The sequence below is a fragment of the Mustela erminea genome, chromosome 4 (assembly GCF_009829155.1).
Source record: "Mustela erminea isolate mMusErm1 chromosome 4, mMusErm1.Pri, whole genome shotgun sequence".
Lineage (NCBI taxonomy): Eukaryota > Metazoa > Chordata > Mammalia > Carnivora > Mustelidae > Mustela > Mustela erminea.
The window spans coordinates 20,965,488-20,984,690 of NC_045617.1; the positions used below are offsets into that span (position 1 = coordinate 20,965,488).

General features: G+C 47.2%; 1 protein-coding gene and 1 long non-coding RNA gene across 5 annotated transcripts in view; one reads left to right on the forward strand and one right to left on the reverse strand.

Moving 5' to 3' along the window:
• Window positions 1-547: 547 nt before the first annotated feature.
• Window positions 548-19,203, forward strand: part of TRAF3IP2 (TRAF3 interacting protein 2) — a 47,141-nt gene continuing 28,485 nt past the window's right edge. Inside the window, exons 1-2 of one of the 4 annotated variants that reach the window (XM_032337988.1) lie at window positions 548-973; window positions 1,550-1,677. The gene's annotated coding sequence lies outside the window, so the exon portion shown is untranslated. Of the gene's footprint in view, window positions 974-1,549; window positions 1,678-7,464; window positions 7,561-12,603; window positions 12,623-12,687; window positions 12,767-19,203 lie in introns of those variants that run through there. The other 3 variants (XM_032337987.1, XM_032337990.1, XM_032337989.1) reach the window with 3 other exon arrangements.
• On the reverse strand, window positions 4,021-7,564 carry LOC116587485. The gene is made up of 3 exons (XR_004284467.1): window positions 7,452-7,564; window positions 5,657-5,834; window positions 4,021-5,229 (listed from the first exon to the last, which is right to left on the reverse strand). It is a non-coding gene; the product is annotated as an uncharacterized LOC116587485 (long non-coding RNA).

Consider the following 19,203-nt stretch of genomic DNA (forward strand, 5'->3'; position numbering starts at 1 on the left):
TGGGATGTGTCCCCAGGGAGCCTCTGCCCTCCTCTAGGGACCGTAGAATTCTTTGATCCCGTGCAGGCCTTTTCTCCAAGGGGGTGGTACAGAGTTTAAACAGGGGCCCCTCGGAGGAGCCGGCTTTAGGAAGAGCATGGGAGGGGGTTGAGAGCAAGGGCTCCCACCTCCTCCCTGTAAGTGCAGGAATGAGCCTGCGGATGGTCGAGTCCCATTTTGAATCTGCGGCTCTTTGCGGAGCTCTGCTGTGGTATGGCAACCCTCTGTTATGACCAAACTTTCCCCGGTCCTTAAGAGCTGGTTTAACTTGCCAGTCTGGGGCTCAGGTGTGTTTCGGGGAAAGAGGGAGAGAGACAGGGAGAGAGGCCAGCAGATGCTGGCAAGGGCTTGAAGGAATCGGGAATTTAAGTGGGAATGAGCAGGAGAATGTAACTCAACTCTGACTGCCCAGGAAGCCTTGGAAATGGTGGGGAGGCGCTGGACTTCCCACAGGATGTGGGAGACAGATTTACGTCACGGTGTTTGTTTGTTAAAGGAAAGATGATCTCGAAAGTTTGGAGGACTTATGGCAGAGAGCTCAGAGCCTGGAGTTAGACTGCATGAATTCAAATCGCAGCCCCATCACTCACGAGCCTTGTGGCCTTGGGCAAGTGGCCTAAGCTTCCTTCCACTCCCTACTCCATATCTTCCTCATGAACCTGGGGTGCACTGGAAGACAGGGGACTGGCCAGATCTGTGTCAGGAAAGGGTTAAGGAGAGCAAAGGGCCTTGTGGCAATAACACTAGAAGGCTGGAGGAGGTGGCATAGAATGGGCCCTCTGTGGAAGGAGTTTCTTGGGAAGATGATGCTCGAAAAGAAGGACACGTGGAACCAATGAAGGGAATTGATTAATGAAAAAAAGGCTGAAGACAAGCATCACCTCCTTCCCAGCTGTTATTAGCTCCAGGCTTCAGTCTCTCACCTAAATGCCAGGTAATCCTTCTTTTCTTTTATATATTTATTTTTAAAGATTTTATTTTTAAGTAATTGCTACACCCAAGGTGGGGCTTGAACTTACAACCCCGAAATCAAGTCATGTGCTATACTGACTGAGCCAGCCAGGTGCCCTGGTAAGACTTCTTTTAAAAGATTCAAAGTGTGAGGGCTTGAGCTACACCAGTGCCTAGAAATTAAGCTTCCTCAAAGGGCCTATGAGCTCCCCAGAATGCTGCCATCTCTACCGTGTGTGTGTGCATGTGTGACACAGAGAGAGAGCAAGACAGAGAGAGAGAGAGAGAGGATGTCTCATGGGTTGTCAGGGTCTTTTGGCTCCGGCTCCCTGGTCAGCGTCGATGCCAGCCAGCAGCAGGACCCCCTTTGCTTGTCTGTCTCCAACTTGGAACTTTCACACGAGTAAAATTTCCTGACCTTATTGCTTTTAAGATGCAATTCTAAGAACATCTTTTTTACAGATTATCATCACTACTTCTGTTTACTCTTACTTCTATATGCATTCTGCCAAGTAGGCAAAGCTCGCATGAGAAGAATCTGTATTTTTTTCTCTGCCAGGAAGGTGGGATACCAAGGCAGAAGCTTAGAGAGAGAGAAGACAATTCTGCTTTCAGAGGGCCTGGATGATGTAGCCAGTCTGTCCCCAGACCAGAGTGCGGATCAGGGCAAGCAAAAGCTCTCACCAGGTATGTGCTTCGGGCCTTTGGTTTTTTCTCAGCTGGGTCCTCACCTGTGGTCGGATGCTCTGATCTGTAGTAAATTCTCTGACATATAACACTCCCTTAGTCAGCTGGTAGCAGGAAAGTACATCTTAGTGCCACATAGGAATATTTGTAGTATCTACTGTTTTGTTTTTGTTTTTGTTTTTGCCCTTCCAGTATTGACTGATCATTGATTCTGATTGATTTATGCCTTTGTTTGAGAGTTCCTATGTTTTACTATAATAGCAGCTCGTGTTTACTGAGCACAATGCCAGACACAGCCCACAGATCATTTAATCTCTTCATACTCCTCCCGCGGGCCTGCACAGTATAGTGGTGTCATTAGTTGTGTCATCTGTGTCTGGCTGAGGAGGCAAGTGGGACTAAAGTCTACCCTTGCCCTCGCCCACCAAGGGCTGTGCTGAAGAAGAGGCTTCATCCCGGGGGAGCAAAAATTGTTCTTCACACAAAGACAGCAGCCAGAACTGCTACATTTGGCGCCTTGCTCCCCTGTGAGAGAGATGTCTTACTATTCCCATTGCAGAGATTAAGAAACTAAGGGACACAAAGAAGCAACGCAACTTCCCGAAGGTCACACAGCTGGCAGGCGGAGGAATAGGGACACAGACCAGACACCTGACTCAGAGCTCAGGCTCTTGACCTGGATGCTATTGGTATAATGTCTGTTCCACTCCCTGGGAATTCCCAGTCTTGGGTTGTGAGCGCCCAGAAGACAGGCTTTCACATCCCAATGGTTGGCCTTTGAGTCTACACAACCTACCGGGTTAATGTGTATATGAAGTGACCTCTTGTACTAAAGGCGTGAAAGCTCAGGTTCTCTGCACAGAGATCTCTGACTACGGCACCCGGTGGCTTGAGACTAGAATCTCATGATATAACAAGAAGAGCAGAGGCATTGAGAACTGTCAGGCAAAGGAAGCCCCAAGCAAATCAACCGACTAGATTCTCTTGAGGGCATGCAAGTTCTGAGGCCAAGCAAGACTGCGTGCGGTCCAGAGCTCGGACGACCGAGCCTGCTTGAAGGGGAGGGTTTAACATGAAGATCCACCTACCTGCCTTGTATCCACACCCCACACGGTGGTCGAGCCCTGAAAGGTCAGTGTGCCCGGAAAATAGATCTCCCTTCTTAACCGCGTGACTCAGGTTTCCCCCATTTACTGCGTTTCTCTGCGTTCTGCCCTGCCTGTCGCCACCACCCTTCCAGATCCTTCCCGCCCTCTCCCTGATGCCTGAAATTCCTTTAATATGGAACAAAGGCTTTCATCTCATACAGGGTGATGAGGCTTAAAATGCAAGCACCCCTCAGAGAGGTGGCATACTGATTTAAATTCACACCATGTAACTTAGGTATAAACGAGTGCTCGGGTTTTTTTTTTTTTTTTTTTTTTTTTTTTTCCTGAGAGCACCTTTTGATGAGGGGAAGGCAGCAGAAAGAATAAGGACACTGGGAAAGGCAGCGTTAGAAGGATGGTGGTCTAGAGAAAGAAAAGGGCGCAGAGAGGAGATGAAGCCGTGTGGCTTCGGCATGTATATGTGTGGCATCCTTGGCCACCCAGCGGGTACCAGGCAGCTCGGTGGAGGGGTGGGCAGGGCGGCCTTTCTCAAGAGTCCACTCTGCTTTGAAACCCAGCTGTGTGGCCCTCGCAAGCTACTTAACTTCTCTGCACCTTGCTCTCCTCGCTTGGAGAATGAGGTGAACGAAACCGATTGTGCAGGACTGCTTTGGGGATTTCTATTTTATTTATTTTATTTTCTATTTTACTGTGGTGACATGCACATAACATTTACCATCTTAGCCATTTTTAAGTGTACGATTCCGTGGCACTTAGTACATTGACTTCAGTGCAACCATCTCCACCATCCCTCTCCAGAACCCTTTCCTCTTGCAAAGCCAGAAGTCTGTATGCATGAAACAATGACTCTTCTTGCCTCCTTCTGCTCAGCTCCTAGCCACCACCGTTCCAATTTCCGTCCCTGTGGATCTGACTATTCTAGGTTCCTTGTACAAGTGGAATTATGTAGTATTTGTTCTTTTCTGACTGGCTTATGTCACTTACCATGATGTCTTCCAGGTACACCTGTGCTGTAGCATGTGTCAGAATTTCCTTCGTTTTTAAGGCTAAATAGTATTCCGTTGTACGGATAGATCCCACTTTGCTTATCCACTCATCCAAAGACGGACTGTTGTGTTGTTTCCACCTTTGGGGCATTGTGAATAATGCTGTTTTGAACATGGAGGTACAAATATCTCTTTGAGACCCTGTTTTTAATTCTCTTGGGTATTAAAAAAAAATTCTTTGGGGTATACCCAGAAATGGAATTGCTAGATCATATGGCCTTTATTTATTTATTTTTTTGAAGAACCGCCATATTGTTTTCCCACAGGGGCCACACCACTTAACATTCCCACCAACAGGGTACAAGTGTTCCCTTTGCCCCACATCCTCGCCAACACTTGATTTCTCTTCTCCTCCTCCTTCTCCTCCTCACCTTTCTCCTTTTTGTAACCAACCTAATTATTAAATACCTTACACCGTTTTTACACAGTTTCTGAAAGACACACAAGAATACGTTGAGAATCTCACTTAGCATGCCTAGCACCTAGTGTAGGTCTGGAGAAAGGCAAGCACTCACTAAAGGTTTGGTGACTGGAATACCCAGAAGAACAGTGCTGGGAGCCTGGTATTTCTTCTCGTCCTGCCATTGTCCCTTCAACCATGCCACAGAGCGTAAGCCCACAGTGTGTGAGCACAGTGGACCCACTGAACAAGGGCCATCCTTGGGGAAATTCCTTCTGGTGTGCCCTAGTTTCACTCTGCCCTTTTAGCATTTAAAATCATACCATTTAAAAATGGAAACTCAAGTCTTGTCCAAGGAATGGGTCTTTCCCTTTTTCTTTTCTTTTCATGAATTAATACTGTAGAGTGGAGAGTTTCTGAACATCAGGTCCAAATGGCTTTATTTGGTTTGGTTTACGGAGGTGGGAAGAGCTGACTTTCATCTAATGATGTCTTTTGCAAGAAGCTGGTGGGCTTCTTGAAGCTGGCAAACACAAACCGTCCCCTCCTAGGGAGAGGACTGACCCACATCTTGGCTACTCTAGTTATTGTTTCTGCAGCCGCCAGGCCCGTATACACATGGCACCATATGACCGACAGTCTCCGCGCCACTCTTTTAGTGTCTACATCTTCTTTTTCTTCTTGAGTGCTGTCAAGAGTTGTGCAAAGGAAGCACAATACCTGCCTGCACCCAAGCATGCAGGAAGGACAGAACACAATACAACAAGAAGGGACAAGAAGTAACATTCCCCCAGAGGGGAGACAGTTCTGGAATCCTTTTCCATGGACTAGCTGTGTAAATCCGGAGAAGTTACTCGATGTCTCTGAGCCTTGGAGTCCCCGAAGACCAAGTGGGAATGACAGTCAATGGCTTTCTCGGGACTGCTGGAGGGTTAAATGTGCTGACCTGTAGCATAGGGTGGGTTCCTGGTGAAGCGTCCCTCTCCTGTGATGGCAGCTGAAAGGGTATATGCATTAGTCTGAAAACACCAGTGGAGACCCCTGGGGGACAGACGTGCTCATTTCCCAGACTCCCTGACGCTTTCCCTGCGTCTACATTTCCCTGTAGCTGCCTACAGCACATTCAGACAGGACTCTCCACTGTTCTAAACAGTTTACGTCCTCAGGCTGCTTTTCAGCAGGGGCCCCAGCAAAGGCCCCAGGTAGGAACTATGAACCTATTCCTCCAGGTGCCTGCCCTTCTGTTCAGGATAAACAGAGACAGGAGGAAGGCCCAGCTCACAGCCATTAAAAGCAGCACTTCGGCACCTGGTTATCTTCCTACACAGCCCTCAGGCCTCCCATCTGGGGAAAGAGCTGGGAAGAGAAATGGAAAAGAAAATTCTCCCTGTTCTTCCTGGTGGGTTGTATTCCAAAGGCAGTACCTGACAGAAGCATCTTCCAGGCTTTTCCCAGGCCATTGAAGGGATGGAAGAAAAATGAAGACGGTTTTCACAGCGCCCCTTTTCTCGGCTCTCCTTGTTTCCTCCCCTTGACATTCTTTTGGTCTCTGTTCTCCAAGTATCCTGGGACGAGCTGCCGCACAGAGAATACTATTTTTCCCTAAGCAAAAAAAAAAAAATAATAACTTTTATAATTTTGAGGCAAAAAGTTCAAGGCCACCGTAATAAATACTACTTTTTAAAAAATATGCTTCTGGAAAAAAAAAGACTCAAACAGCCCTTATGTGTAAATAGCATAAAAGTCCTTCATTCTCACTCGTTCCCCTCAGTCTCATCCCCTGGAGGTGACAACCACTTCACAGTCTGCGTATGCATTTTCCCAGACATTTATAATTTCTTCCTCTGACAGACATGGAATGATTGTCAGTATGTCAGACGCCAAGGAGAAGTGAAAAAACATAAATCTATATATGTATGTCCATGTGTTTATCTGGCATATATAGTGGCAAAAATGAGATCATGTGTCTCAATAAATAATATCCCAGAGCCACTTCTCCCTGTTAGAATGTAGAAATACATACATACATATTTATGATTTTTCACAGCTGCATAGTATTCTGTTTTAAGGCTATAGCCAAACATCTACAACATGTATATTTTATTTTAAAAACAAGCCGTTTATCCTCTGCCTGCAGAATGCAGAGGAACCCACTTCATGGAACCTACTGGAGCAGAACCTGGCATTCTGGGTGGGGATGCTGCAGGATCTGTCCCCTGCACAAGGGTGCAGAGATGGCTAGATGTGCGGGCTGAGCCTTGGGCCTCTTCAGTGAGTAGGCAGGGCCAGCATCTGCGGCACAATGTGCCCGCCCAGGCACTTCGCTGTGGTACCCGCCGGCCAGTGCCTTCACTGACTTCACACCCACATCCCTCTGATTCCAGAGCTCTAGCGGCCACAGCTCCCATCACATTCTGCTATCCCTGGCATCCTGTGTCCAGCGTCTACTTTGACCATAATTTCTGTAGGCTACTGATTAAATAAGGAGAAGGAAGGAGAAGAAATAAACTTGAAGTCATGAAAAATGCAGCCAGAGGAGGACAGTGTGTATGTTGCATGTGTGCAAGCGTGCACACGCACGCCTGTGCACGTGCCTGTGTGTGGGGTGTGTGGGTGTGTGTGTGTTGAAAGGACTCACTTTTTCGTGCGTGTTGATGGGCAGGGTGTGTTCATGTGTGTGTTTTCTTAAAAGGAGTCACTTTTTCGTGCCTGTGGATGGGCAGGGTGTGCACGCTCACTGGGGTGGGCAGGGAGTGCTCCCTCAGTGGTGAAGGGCAGCAAATGCTGATATTTTAAGCAGCTGCAGATAGTTAAGAAGCTCTTGCCTCATACTCCACCCAGCTATCTGCCCCCAGTCTCCTCCTTTGGAGCTGCTAATGAATAACCAATCTTAACACCCAAGCCCAATCCCCCTCACCCCCAGGCACCCTCTAAGGCTGAGGCTAGAGCACTGCGGGGAGCACGGAGATCCGAGATCCGGGTCAGTGTGGACATTCCTCCACAGTTACTTAGCTGGGTGGTGGAAGCAGAAATGCACCCTAATTGGTCAGTCAGTGGCCTTTTCTAGGGAGTGAAGGAGGTTTCTGTTTTAAGAAATAAAGTGACTTCTCGGCTGTTGATTCACTGCCCACAGGGAGATTTTTCAGCCGAGGCTTCCTAGACTCTAGAAATTTGCATACAACTTCCACTTCCTGCTTCAGAGCCTGTTCTACTACTTACCTGGGCCTGGAGAGGGAGGAGGGAGGCGGGAGCCAGCCAAGGTGGAGTGTGAGAAGCAGAGAGCCCGACCACCCTGCCCGCTGGTCTGTCTGTCTTTGGTGGTGCTAAGGTAAGTTGTTGAGAGTGGTCGCCTGCCTGGCCTTACTTTTTAGCTGCTGACCCATTTTCCCAAACACTGTTTTCTTCTTTACTGAAACGTTCTGCCTTCCTTCCCCCCCACCCTCCCCTCCCCACCTTGAACTTGTTCTCGTACTGACTTGGGCTGAGAAAATGACACTGTAGTTTCTGGCGAAGAGAAAGTGCTGGTGGTTTAATATTTCAAACGGGCGAGCTGAGTGAGATTAACTCTTTGAGCACTGTGAGGACAGTGCGCACACGGGTGTGTTTTTCTTCGGAGCTGCCTGGGAACCATTTGTTTGAGTACGTAGTGTCCCCACAAGTTTCGGTTAAGGATCCAGCCCCACTTCTCCAAGGAGGGAGCTGGGGACGGCAAAAATTAAGTAATTGGCTTCCAGCCCCAGGACACGTCAGTGGCAAAGATGGAAGGAAAACTCCCAGTTTTCTTGATCCTCGTCTCCTGCAGGGAATAGATCAACCCCCCATTCTTGGGCCAGGAAGTTCAGCTCTGCTCTGTGCCAGCTCCCCCTACAGCTCCTCTTACCCTCCCCCCTCCCAAGCTGCGGGGACATTTACTGGCACTGAGAACAGGGGGAGAAATGCTATTACTTGATCTCAGCATCTAATCAAGCTTCATGTGACTTTCAAGTTCAAGATGAGCTCTTAGAATAGGGGATTTTTTTTAAATGGATGGCGGGGTGGCGGGGGGTGGGTGGGGAGGCCAAATTAATAAAAAAGAGGACAAGAGACTTGGTTTCAAGTCCTTACTCCACTCCTTGCTGGCTCTGTGACTTAGGCAATTCACTTTGGTTTCCCTAGGCCTGGATTTCTTCATCAATAAAATGTGTGTGGGGAATGAACTAACATGAGTTTGTCTAAATTCCCTTCTAACAAAATAATGGGAGCCCCACAGGGGTAGCCGTACTGGGTGGTCTTGGACGATTTGTTTTGTTTGCTGACTATTCAAATATATTAATTTTACCTCCTGCTACTAGATGGTTAGTTCCTTGAGGAAGGGGGTTTTGTTTCTTAATCCTTTTCTACCCCCTAGCACCCTGTATGGGTCTCAAACGCTTTATAGGTACTCACGCTCTTTCCATATAAGCTGCTTTGATTTCTGTTTCATCACCTGCTCTCAACGCACAAGGTAAAAGCAGCTTTCAGGGCCAGAGACTGGGGGTGGCTGCGAGGCCACGTGGCTCTGTGTGAGGGCTGCCCGGAATTTAGGCGTTTTTATCAGCTCTTGCTACATAAAACAGGGGGTTTCTTGAATTAGTTCATGTCCCATTTGGGTTCCCCAGGAAGAACTGTCCTGTGAACTTGCCCACAGAGTCAAGGCAGGCCAGACCCGCCTGGCTCCAGGAGGCTGTGTTACCAACTCAGCTGGAGCTGAAAACCACTGCTGGGCCAGACCAATCACTGTGCGGTGAGGTGGGGTGGGGGGGTGGGGGGCTTTAACCCGAGGTGAAAGGAAGTGTGCAGCACATCCCGATACCATGTAAGGGTGATGACTGTGATTGGCAGACACAGAATCCTTAACCTTTTCCAAACCACTACTTTATTATTGTTGTCGTTGTTATTATTATTTCTTTTGGGCAGTTATTTTTTGTCAGTGCAGTTCCAGCAGGCCCTGGCTGACTGAGATGGGCCAACTCAGGGCTTTAAGTATTGCCAGACTCTTTCTGTGGAAAGGCTGAGGTATAGTCCTTGTCATGTTCTTAGATGGCTTTCTCCCCTCACCCCGGGATGAGAGGACAGAAATGTCACAGTGTTTCGACTGTGATGAGTTACCCATTAAATTTTCAAATAATGAAGCACCGTTATCTGAAATGAGGCTCACTGGTCCCGGCTGCCAACCTAACTTTTACCCGGAAAGACCACCCACAGTCATTCTTAATCTGGTGTTGTGGCTCCAAGTCATTTCATGATGAAGGTCATGACATGGTGCGGTGACTGCTCTGTGCGCTGTGTGGGGTGGGCTGACTAGCAGTGAAGTCAGGGCAATGAACCAACATGTCTGGGAGAAGATTCCTAACTGGGATATTCCCACTTCTGCAGGGTGCAAAGACAGAAAATGTTTAAGTCTGCTTCTCCCAGGATTAAAGAGTTAGTGACTTTCAAATGCTCTGAAAATAGGAGGAGAGGCATACTTTGACAAGCATTCAGAAAGGCAGATTATGTGGGTAATTTGTCTAAATGAAATCTGTTTTACACAACACAGAATTGAAAGCTCAGAAATACCCTGAATTCCACCATTTTTCTATGGCAGGCGATTTTAGATAAGCCCATAAAAACATGTAAGAATTGCAGGCAACTGTTTGGAGGGGGAGGGGAGGGGAAGAAGCACAGACGAGGCACGTTAAACTTTAAATTCCTTTCAGATCCAGTGAAATGACCCCTAATGTTTAATCAGATTTCCTTATCAAAACAATCCTGCTGTCCTTCCGTGAGAAAGCATCGGAGGACTGGAATCAAGAAGCTCTCCCCCTGGGCCTCTCCGGTTTCTTCTCAGTGCGTTGTCACCAAGATATTTTTAGTTCGTGAAACCCCAGCTGTCCCTACCCCCCCACATTCTTCGTGTCCTGTCACCAGCAGGCCTTTGCCATCCCACATGTGCTCCAATACCTGCAGCAAGGGTCTTTATGCGCGTGCGTGCGGGGGGTGCGTGCGTGCGGGGGGCGCGTGCGTACACGCATGTATAGACACCAGCGGGCGCGGGGCGGTACTGAGTTGTAAATGGGCTGAGGTGGTGGGGCACCTTTCGTCTGCCGGGTGACCCCATAGAGCTGTGCCAATTTGGCTTGGGTCCCTAATGAGGCCCCTAAAGTGGAGCCATTTGCGGGGTAATGGAACTGCCGGGGCCTCCCCCAGCCCGCGTGTCCCACTTCCTTCCACTCTGAAGACCGAGGCTGGCTGGGGTCTTGGCAGGTCTCTCAGTGATGAGGGAAACTTGGCTCTTTTCTGCCTCATTGATTTCCCGCTCGGGGGGTTCCAGTGTTTTTCCTTCGTCCCCTCCCAGGGTCACTGAGGCTCCCTCCCGTTTCTAATCTGTGCTCCTCCTCCGAGCTGTCCGCCTAGGCTCTTCCTGGTTCATTAGCTGACCTATGACACTCTTGCCTTTCACCTTCATTCTTTCCCTTCCCTTCCAGCTACCCCTTCTCATACCCAGTAATACATAAAAATCCCAATTTAAATAAATCTCTCTCCTACACCAGTAAAGGGCACATTTTTAAAAATGCCCTTCAGGGTTTCCCCACTTCCCTTGTTGTCTCTCTCCTCTTCCATTCAATTTTTGCTTAATATCCCCTCATCTTTCTCTCCTGATTTTTCCTTTCTGCCCCTTTTCCTTCTCTCTGGGGCTTGGACTGAAATTAAGAATCACAGATCTGTGCTTAGAGAAACCTTATCTCAAACAAAACGAAGAAAAAACCTGGGCTGGTTTGAGGCTGTTCTCCAAATATTTATCCCCAGCTAACTAGAGAGCAGAATCCATCCGTTCCCATTAGTCCGTGGTCTCCTTGTTTAGGAGCTGAGAGGAACTCCAAGGCCAACTTCAAAATCAGGTCAAGTCATGCTGTGCTGCCTTAAGCCTGATGTGAGTCGTACTGTGCAGGGGAGGAAAAAGGGCCAGTAAATGCTCCCTTGTCTCCTGGGCTCACTACTGCTTCCAATCCTCTGGCAAACCAAATGGAAGAACTTCTCTGTCTGGGAAATTCTGCAAGTAAACTTGGAAGTATTTATTCGCTGGAATTTGAACGGGAGCCAAACAGTTCACTCAAAACCAGCTTCCACTGAGCAAACCGACATTGTGAAAGTTTGCATGCACTTGGGCAATAAACAAAGAACATTAATGAGTTTAAAGATTTTTTGTTTTTTAATACGTGACTTTTAGACTTTTAACTCATTAAAAAAAAAAAAATTCCTCCCTGAGGAATGAAGTAAGACCTTGAGACTCTGTAATTGAAAGTATCTGATCCATATTGGATCTGAGGATCTTTCTAGCTGTAAATTTATATGTTTATTTATTCTGTCCACCTGAAATATTCATGTTGTGTGTCTCTAGGACTCTTCAGCCCCATTGTTGACCCAAAGAATTCTTTAAAAAAAAAAAAAAAAATCCAAGCAGTAGGTAAAGAACAAGCCTTGATTACTTAGGAGCTGGTAATGTGGTTTATTAATTACTCAGGCTGCTCACTTCTGCCCTTCCTCTGTTTCGTGCTCTGCTATTTGTCTTCTTCCAGGGACATAACACCTTCATTAAATCCTATCTGTCCTTGCCTCAGAGGCGTCCCCTGGAAGATATCCCCTCTCTAGATGCATCACCATTTATCATCACCCTTTGTTTGTGCTCTGTCAACCAGTTTTCAATTTATTTTGAATTCAGTTTATGATTAAAATTTAATGAGATCCAATCAAGTGCTTTTCTCAAATCAAGATGCCTATGCAGTCTCATCCGTGTCCTCTATTGTAATGGCATGAAGGAAAGCCACCACAGGTTTCCCGCCTGGTAAACCTTTATAAAACACAGGTGGCCTGTATCCACGCCTCCTCAGCTTCAAGGTGAATGGTTACAAAACATACTTATTCTAGAAGCTTCCAGGGTTTACTCAGCTCCTTCAGGCCCCTTCTTCCCTCCTCCGTTCAAATAGCTGTACAAGTCAGGGCTCCCAACCAACAAATTATTGAGTGCGTGGGTTCTGGGGCTGAACTGCTTGGATCTGAATCCGGTCTGTGCTGCTTACTGATCATGTGATCTTGGGAAAGTTACTTATCTTCCCTGTGCCTCAGTTGCCCCACCTGTTAAATGAGATTGACAATAGTACTTACCAAATAGGGTAGCTGTGAGGATGAAATCAGTTAAAATATGTAAAGCACTTGGAGCAGTATTTGACATGTAGTAAATGTACGATGAACACTAACAATTACTACTAATAAAGGGGAAGATTTTTTTTCTTTCTTTCTTTCTTCCCTTTTTTTTTTTTAGAGATAGAGAGCATGCAAATGGGTGGTGGGGGAACAGAGGAAGAGCATCTTCAGAAGATTCCATGCCCAGTGTGAGTCCCATGCGGGGCTCAACTTCATGACCCTAAGATCATGACCTGAGCCAAGAGTTGGACACTTACCCAACTGAGCCACCCAGGCACCCTAAGGGGAAGGTTTCTTTACATATTGATTTGTCAGTATCGTCTGTATCAACGGTTGGTAAACTATAACCCTTGGGCCAAATGTGGCCCATGGTCTGTTTTTAGTACAGCATGTTGCTAAGAATGGTTTTTATATTTTTATTTATTTATTTATTTATTTTAAGATTTTTTATTTATTTGACACAGAGAGATCACAAGTAGGCAGAGAGGCAGGTGGGGGGGTTGCGGGTGGTGGAAGCAGGCTCCCTGTCAAGCAGAGAGCCCAATGCAGGGGTTAATCTCAGGACCCTGAGATCATGACCTGAGCCAAAGGCAGAGGCTCAACCCACTGAGTCACCCAGGCACCCCTGGTTTTTATATTTTTAAAGTGCTGTTTAAAAACATTTTAAAAAGTAGAGTAGGAGACAGAGACCATATGTGGTCCATAAAGCATGAACTATTTACTATCTGCACCTTTACAGAAAAAGTTTGCCAAGCCTCTGATCTATGTGGTTTAATGGAAAGAGCTAGGAGATCTGTAGGTTAGATTTGGCTGTGACTTTGGGAAAGCTACATAATGTAGCTAAGCCTCTGTGAAACAGGAATGCAAGTGTTAGCACGTACCTATTCTGTGGCCCAGCTTGTTTTAAGACAAGAGACAATGTGTACTGAATGTGCCAGAAACACACGTTGGCTAAAAAGATACAGTCTCCATTAGGCTCATATAATAGCATTAACATTGAGGTATAAAACCAGTAAACATAGTGTAGAAGAAAGTTCTAAAACGAGGTCGCTTGTAAAAATAGTATGATGGGGCACGTGGGTGGCTGTCAGCTAAGTGTCTGTCTTCCTTCAGCTCAGGGCATGATCTCCGACCTGGGATAGAACCCCAAGTTGGGCTCCTTGCTCGGCTGGGAGTCTGCTTCTCCCATTCCCTCTGTCACTTCCCTCCACTCGTGCGCTGTCTCAAGTAAGTAAATAAGATCTTTAAAAAAGTAATAACAGGGGTGCCTGCATGGCTCAGTGGGTTAAGCCTCTGCTTTCAGCTCAAGTCATGGTCTCAGGGTCCTGGATCAATCCCCAAGTCAGTCCGTGGCTCTCTGCTCAGCAGGGAGCCTGCTTCCCCTTCTCTCTCTGCCTGCCTCTCTGCCTATGGGGGCTTTCTCTCTCTGTCAAATTAAAAAAAAAAAAGTCTTTAAAAAAAAAGTAACAAGATGGGTTTTGTTTTTTGAAAGCTTGTTATGGGACAGGCCCTATAGTCAGCATTTTTTTAAAAGAGTTATTTATTTATTTATTTGAAAGAGAGCAAGTATGAGTGGGGGAAGGGGCAGAAGACAATCTCAAGTAGACTCCCCTCTGAGCAGAGCCCGTTGCAGGGCCCAGTTTCATGGCCCTGAGATCATGACTGGAGCCGAAACCAAGGTTGGATGCTTAACTGACTGAGCTACCCAGTTCAGCCTTTCACAGCCCCTGGAGTCAGCATTTTACTTATATCTTCTCTCATCCCCACAATATACCCGTAAAGCAAATGTTATTTCCCCCATTTTACATCCCAGAAAAATGAGGCCCAGAGAAGTAAAGTCGTTTTTTCAAGGTCATGCATCTCATCATGCAGCTGGCAGAGAAAGAATTAAAACACGGGGAGTTTGAATCTAGAGCCTGTGCTGTTCAATTCTGCGTATTTATCTACTTTCTAGAATTGTGTGTTGATTCAGGGTAAGTCCATCTGGAAAGCAGAACCTGCAGTTAACTGTGTGTGTGGACGTTGGATCCCTTCATGTGTGCTCGGACAGAGACCTGTCTGCCACACGCGCTGGGGTCGGGTGTAATAGACGCGCACAAAGGGAGGTGGGGCTGATGGGAGGAAAAGCAGCTTTCTGAGGAAATATGAGATCAGAAAAATAGTGTTGTGAAGTCTCCATAGGCTTTGTTTCAAGAAACAAAGAATTCAAGGCAGGATGTGCTGGAGGACAAGAAGGTTGCGGGGAACAGATAGGAGCAGAGCCGGAGGCCGCTCCAGGGAGTTAACTGAGAGCTGTGCGCAGGGAGGGGGGAGGGGCTGGGGGATTCTGTGACTGGGACACCAGGGAGTGCTGTCATAGAGGACACCAGCACTGCTGACACCTGGATAAGATCTGAGCTACGAAATCAGGCTCCTCGAGGTAGAGTGGACATGCTCAGAGAAAGGTTTCAGGCTGGAGGAGACGGCGAGGCAGCCCAAAATGAGAGACTTGGACAGAGAACACTGACAGATTTGAGGCAAGGTGTGGTCAGAATCCAAGAGCTAGAACCACAGCTCACAGTCCAAAGGGCAATGAGATTGAAGAGAAGGAAAGTTAGCGTCTCTTGGGTCAACTCAAGTGAGTAAGAACCAGACTTCCAAGCACTTACAACTGGTTCCGCCTAGGTCGTGTGAGCTGCGGACTAGGACTAGTCGTCTGTTCCGTCCTCTGTTCCGGGCTTGTGCCAACCCATTCCCACCCCAGGCAAATGTTCTCACCCTCTGCTGAATGCTCTTTTGTATTGTGAGGGACTTGTTCTTTCCCTGGAGTGGTTTCCGGAACGCCTCCCTCCTTCACACTGGTTCTTAATCTTCGTGACCATCAGAAGCGTTCTGGAGCTATTCCTTTTCCTTCTCCTTTTTTTTTTAAAGCCTTTAGCTAGATATAGAAGGAATAAAATGCTCCAGAAATCAAGTCTCCCTCCTGCCCCTGTTCTCTCAGCCATCCAGTTCCCTTTCCAGAAGCACTGTTGGGAATTTCTGACGAGATGGCATACCCAATCTTAGGTTCTACAAAGAGCCACATACTCCACATGCTGTCTGCTTGTTACTTTTCCTCCCTTCACAGATAAATCTTGGAGACAGTTCTCCTCAGTTCCTGCAGCACTTCCTTAGTCTTTTTTTTTTTTTTTTAAGATTTTATTTATTTATTTGACAGAGAGATCACAAGTAGGCAGAGAGAGAGAGACAGAAGGAGGCTCCCCACCGAGCAGAGAGCCCAATGCGGGGCTCCATCCCAGGACGCAACCTGGGCTGAAGGCAGAGGCTTTAACACACTGAGCCACCCAGGCGCCCCTCCTCAGTCTTTTTTTAAAAGACACAGATAAGTCATTGTTGGCTGGACTACAGTTTTTTAAAAAATCAGAACCTTTCTGGACATGCGGGTTATTTCTAGCCTTTGCCTTTACAAACAAGGCTGCCTGGCCCGTCTTCAGAGCCTCGTCAGGTCACACAGGGTGCACATATCCCTGTAGAGGAGATTCTTAGAAGTGAAATGAAGGTCCAAGGGCATGAGCTGTAGCAATTCTGACAGTTCTTGCCAAATTGCACAGATTACATTCCCTTGGTAAAGAATGAGATAACCTGTTTACCTGTGGCACTTACACAAAATTACACAGGAGCCCCGACCTCCCCTCAGAATCTCTAGGTGGGGGGCCTGAGCACCTGTATCGTGAGCCCCAAAAGAGAGATTCTGAGCAAGAGACTCTCTTGAGTTGAGTTCCCTCAGCCTCCAGCCCCTCACTTCCCCTAGGAATTTGGCCTGAGGTGAGGTGGACAGGGCCATCGCCCTCCAGGCCTGACAGGTCCCAGCTTGCTCCAGGCTTCCTGAGCTGGGCAGGATGCTGGGGAGCCAGAGACTGGCCAGGACACTGCCAGCACTGGGGCTCACAGGGTCCTGGCTGGCAGCCCTTCTGGTCCCCTGTGGAGCCAGAGCCTTCTTCACTAGGGCAACGGTAGGAAACAGGGTTTTTCCACTTACCTCCAGGTACCACTCCTGGTTAGGGACTAGAGCACAGGCCATGCCAGCATTATAACCATGTGGGCGTCATGTGGAGAAGCCTTGCAGTGAAACAGGAGAAAAGGAAATATTAGGAGGGTGAGATATTGACTGATTTTTTAAAACGCATAGTATTTTTACAATATTGACATTAAAGACCAAAAATAAAAGCGCCATTTCCAACAACCCACTCATCTGCCCGTGGCCTTCTGATGTGCCATTCATGCGTAGTTGTTCTCTGTGACGCTTTGGGGGTGGGGAGGATGGCAGGGTTGGTTCTGCCAGTTCTGGTAGGGGTCTAGGGCTGGGAGGGGCCCACGTGGGAGCTATAGGCGTGCCCACTCTCTACCGTTTTGGGTGAAGCCCTCAGGATGCATGAACAGACCAGCCCCCTGTCTGGAACAGAATAGCAGAATGTTCTTACGACACTGGGTAGTAGAATCACCTTTATTCTGCAAGCAAGGGCCATGGTCTACTCTGCCCATGGATGGGACCTCTGAGACATGGTCCAGACTCACCTTGGGGGCCTGACAGTCAGTGAGCATTTAATAAATATTTGAGAAGAAGCAAGGAAGGAAGGGGGAAAGGTCCCCACGTGGTATAATTTTTCTTAAGTCTTTATTTGCGAGAGAGAGAACACCAGCAGGGGGAGGGGCAGAGGGAGCGGGAGAAGCAGACTCCCCACTGAGCAGGGATCCCAACAACATGAGGTTCCATCCCAAGACTCTGGGGTCGTGACCTGAACTGAAGGCAGACACTTAAGTGACTGAGCCACCCAGGCACCCCTACATGTGATATAATTTTAAGAACTCTGAGTACTTGGCCCACAAATGCTCCTTGCTACCCACCATGGAGCCTGACTTCTCACTGTCAGTGATCCTTCCAGCTACTCAGATCTGTACCCTCTCCAGAACAGGAATTGCTCATTTTTTCATTCAACAAATATTTATGTATGCCAGGTACAGCTCTAGGTGGTGAGAATAGAACTATGAGACCAATAGTCAAAAATCGCACCCTCGTGAAGTTTAAATTCTGGGGGAGGAGAGAAATAATAAACAAATAAGGAATGTATTAGATATTTGTATTTATAATATACATTTTATAGAATGTAAGGTGGTGCTAATTGCTGGAGAGGATGGTGAAGCAGGGAAGAGAGACAGGGAGTGAGAAGGGTATGTAACCATTGTAGAGAGGGTGACCAGGGCACCTCACTGAGAAAGTGCAGCTGAGTAAAAAGGCCTGAAGAAGAAAGGAAGCAAACCATGCAGATATGTGGGGGAAGAGTGTTCAGAAAATAAGGAACAGCAAGTGCAAAGGCCCTGAGGTAGGGCCTTTGACTTCCTTTTTTTTTTTTTTTTTTTTTAAAGATTTTATTTATTTGACAGAGAGAGAGAGAGAATTCACAAGTAGGCAGAGAGGCAGGTAAATGGGGAGGGGGAAGCAGGCTCCCTGCTGAGCGGAGAGCCCTATGTGGGGCTCAATCTCAGGACCCTGAGACTATGACCTGAGCTGAAGGCAGAGGCTTAACTCACTAAGTCACCCAGGTGCCCCAGGCCTTTGATTTCCTACATTAGTTTTCTCTCTTGATCTGGATCACAAGCAACATGAAGGTAGGAATAATGCTTTTAAGTCCTTAGAAATACTTTTGATTACTATTCCCTGTATACCCTTTTATACACTTGAATTTTATATCACTTGTAGGTATCACTTATTATTAAAAAATGTTTACTTCAGCTCATGCCTCAGAAGGAGGATATACAACACAGAGTTGGACACATAGTCGGGTTCAGTAGTGATTTTCTGCTTGCATACTTGAGAGCCACACGTATAAACATCTGGGTCTGTTCTGTCTTCTACGGAGTACCAACCCCATAGCTTTCCTTCGAGGCTGTTCCTCACCACGGCATCCGCACTGTTATCCGAGCGGCCATTTGTTCCTTTTCAGTCCAGTTTAACTGTAGAATCCCCGCTGCAAGATAGACCTTAAAATTTTGGTTATGTGGGATGACCCCACTTGTCCACTTTCTCATGAGCTTCCACCAAGCCCCTGAAAGGCTCTTCGGCTGGAAGAGAATTTGCAACTTTTTAGGGGAATACTTGTATTTAAAAACCCAGGGAAAATGTCAACAGTGGCCTCTGAAGTGTGGGCAATGAAAGTGAATCTCAGCAAGAAGCAGTCCACAGGACGAAGTCCTTTTGCCGGTTGACTCCCTTGGTGCATCTCTTTGCCCTCCCATCCAGCTGTGGGCCCACAGATGCTCACGAGATGGGACACAGCCCTCCGCCAGCCCCTCAGAAAATGCTTTTGTTTCCTGACCCGCTGAAAAGCATGTTGTATGGCCTATCCAATGTCATAGCTATAGACAAATTGTAGGAAAGAGAGGAAAACAGTGGTAAGCCTTCAAAAGTAATTATTTGGTATTGCAGCTGTTTGCTGAAATATTTGTGTTTGCGGTAGGTTCCTGTTGATTTTTACAAGGTCTAATCAATGTAGCTGATGAGGTCTCTTTTTTTGGCAGAGTCCAGGGGGCAAGTGGCACCCACCACCTAGACTGCTTAGAAAGGAGCCAGGCAAGAGAAGGGGGAGCCCGAGGCAGGGAGGGACGGCCAGCCAGGAATTAGAAACTTAGAAAATTAATTAGAAAATTAGAGTTTTCTTTTGTGCCAAAGAACAGTACAAAGGTTTTTTGCGGCAGATGGGTAAGTTTGTCACCAAGCGAGGGGAAGAGACCG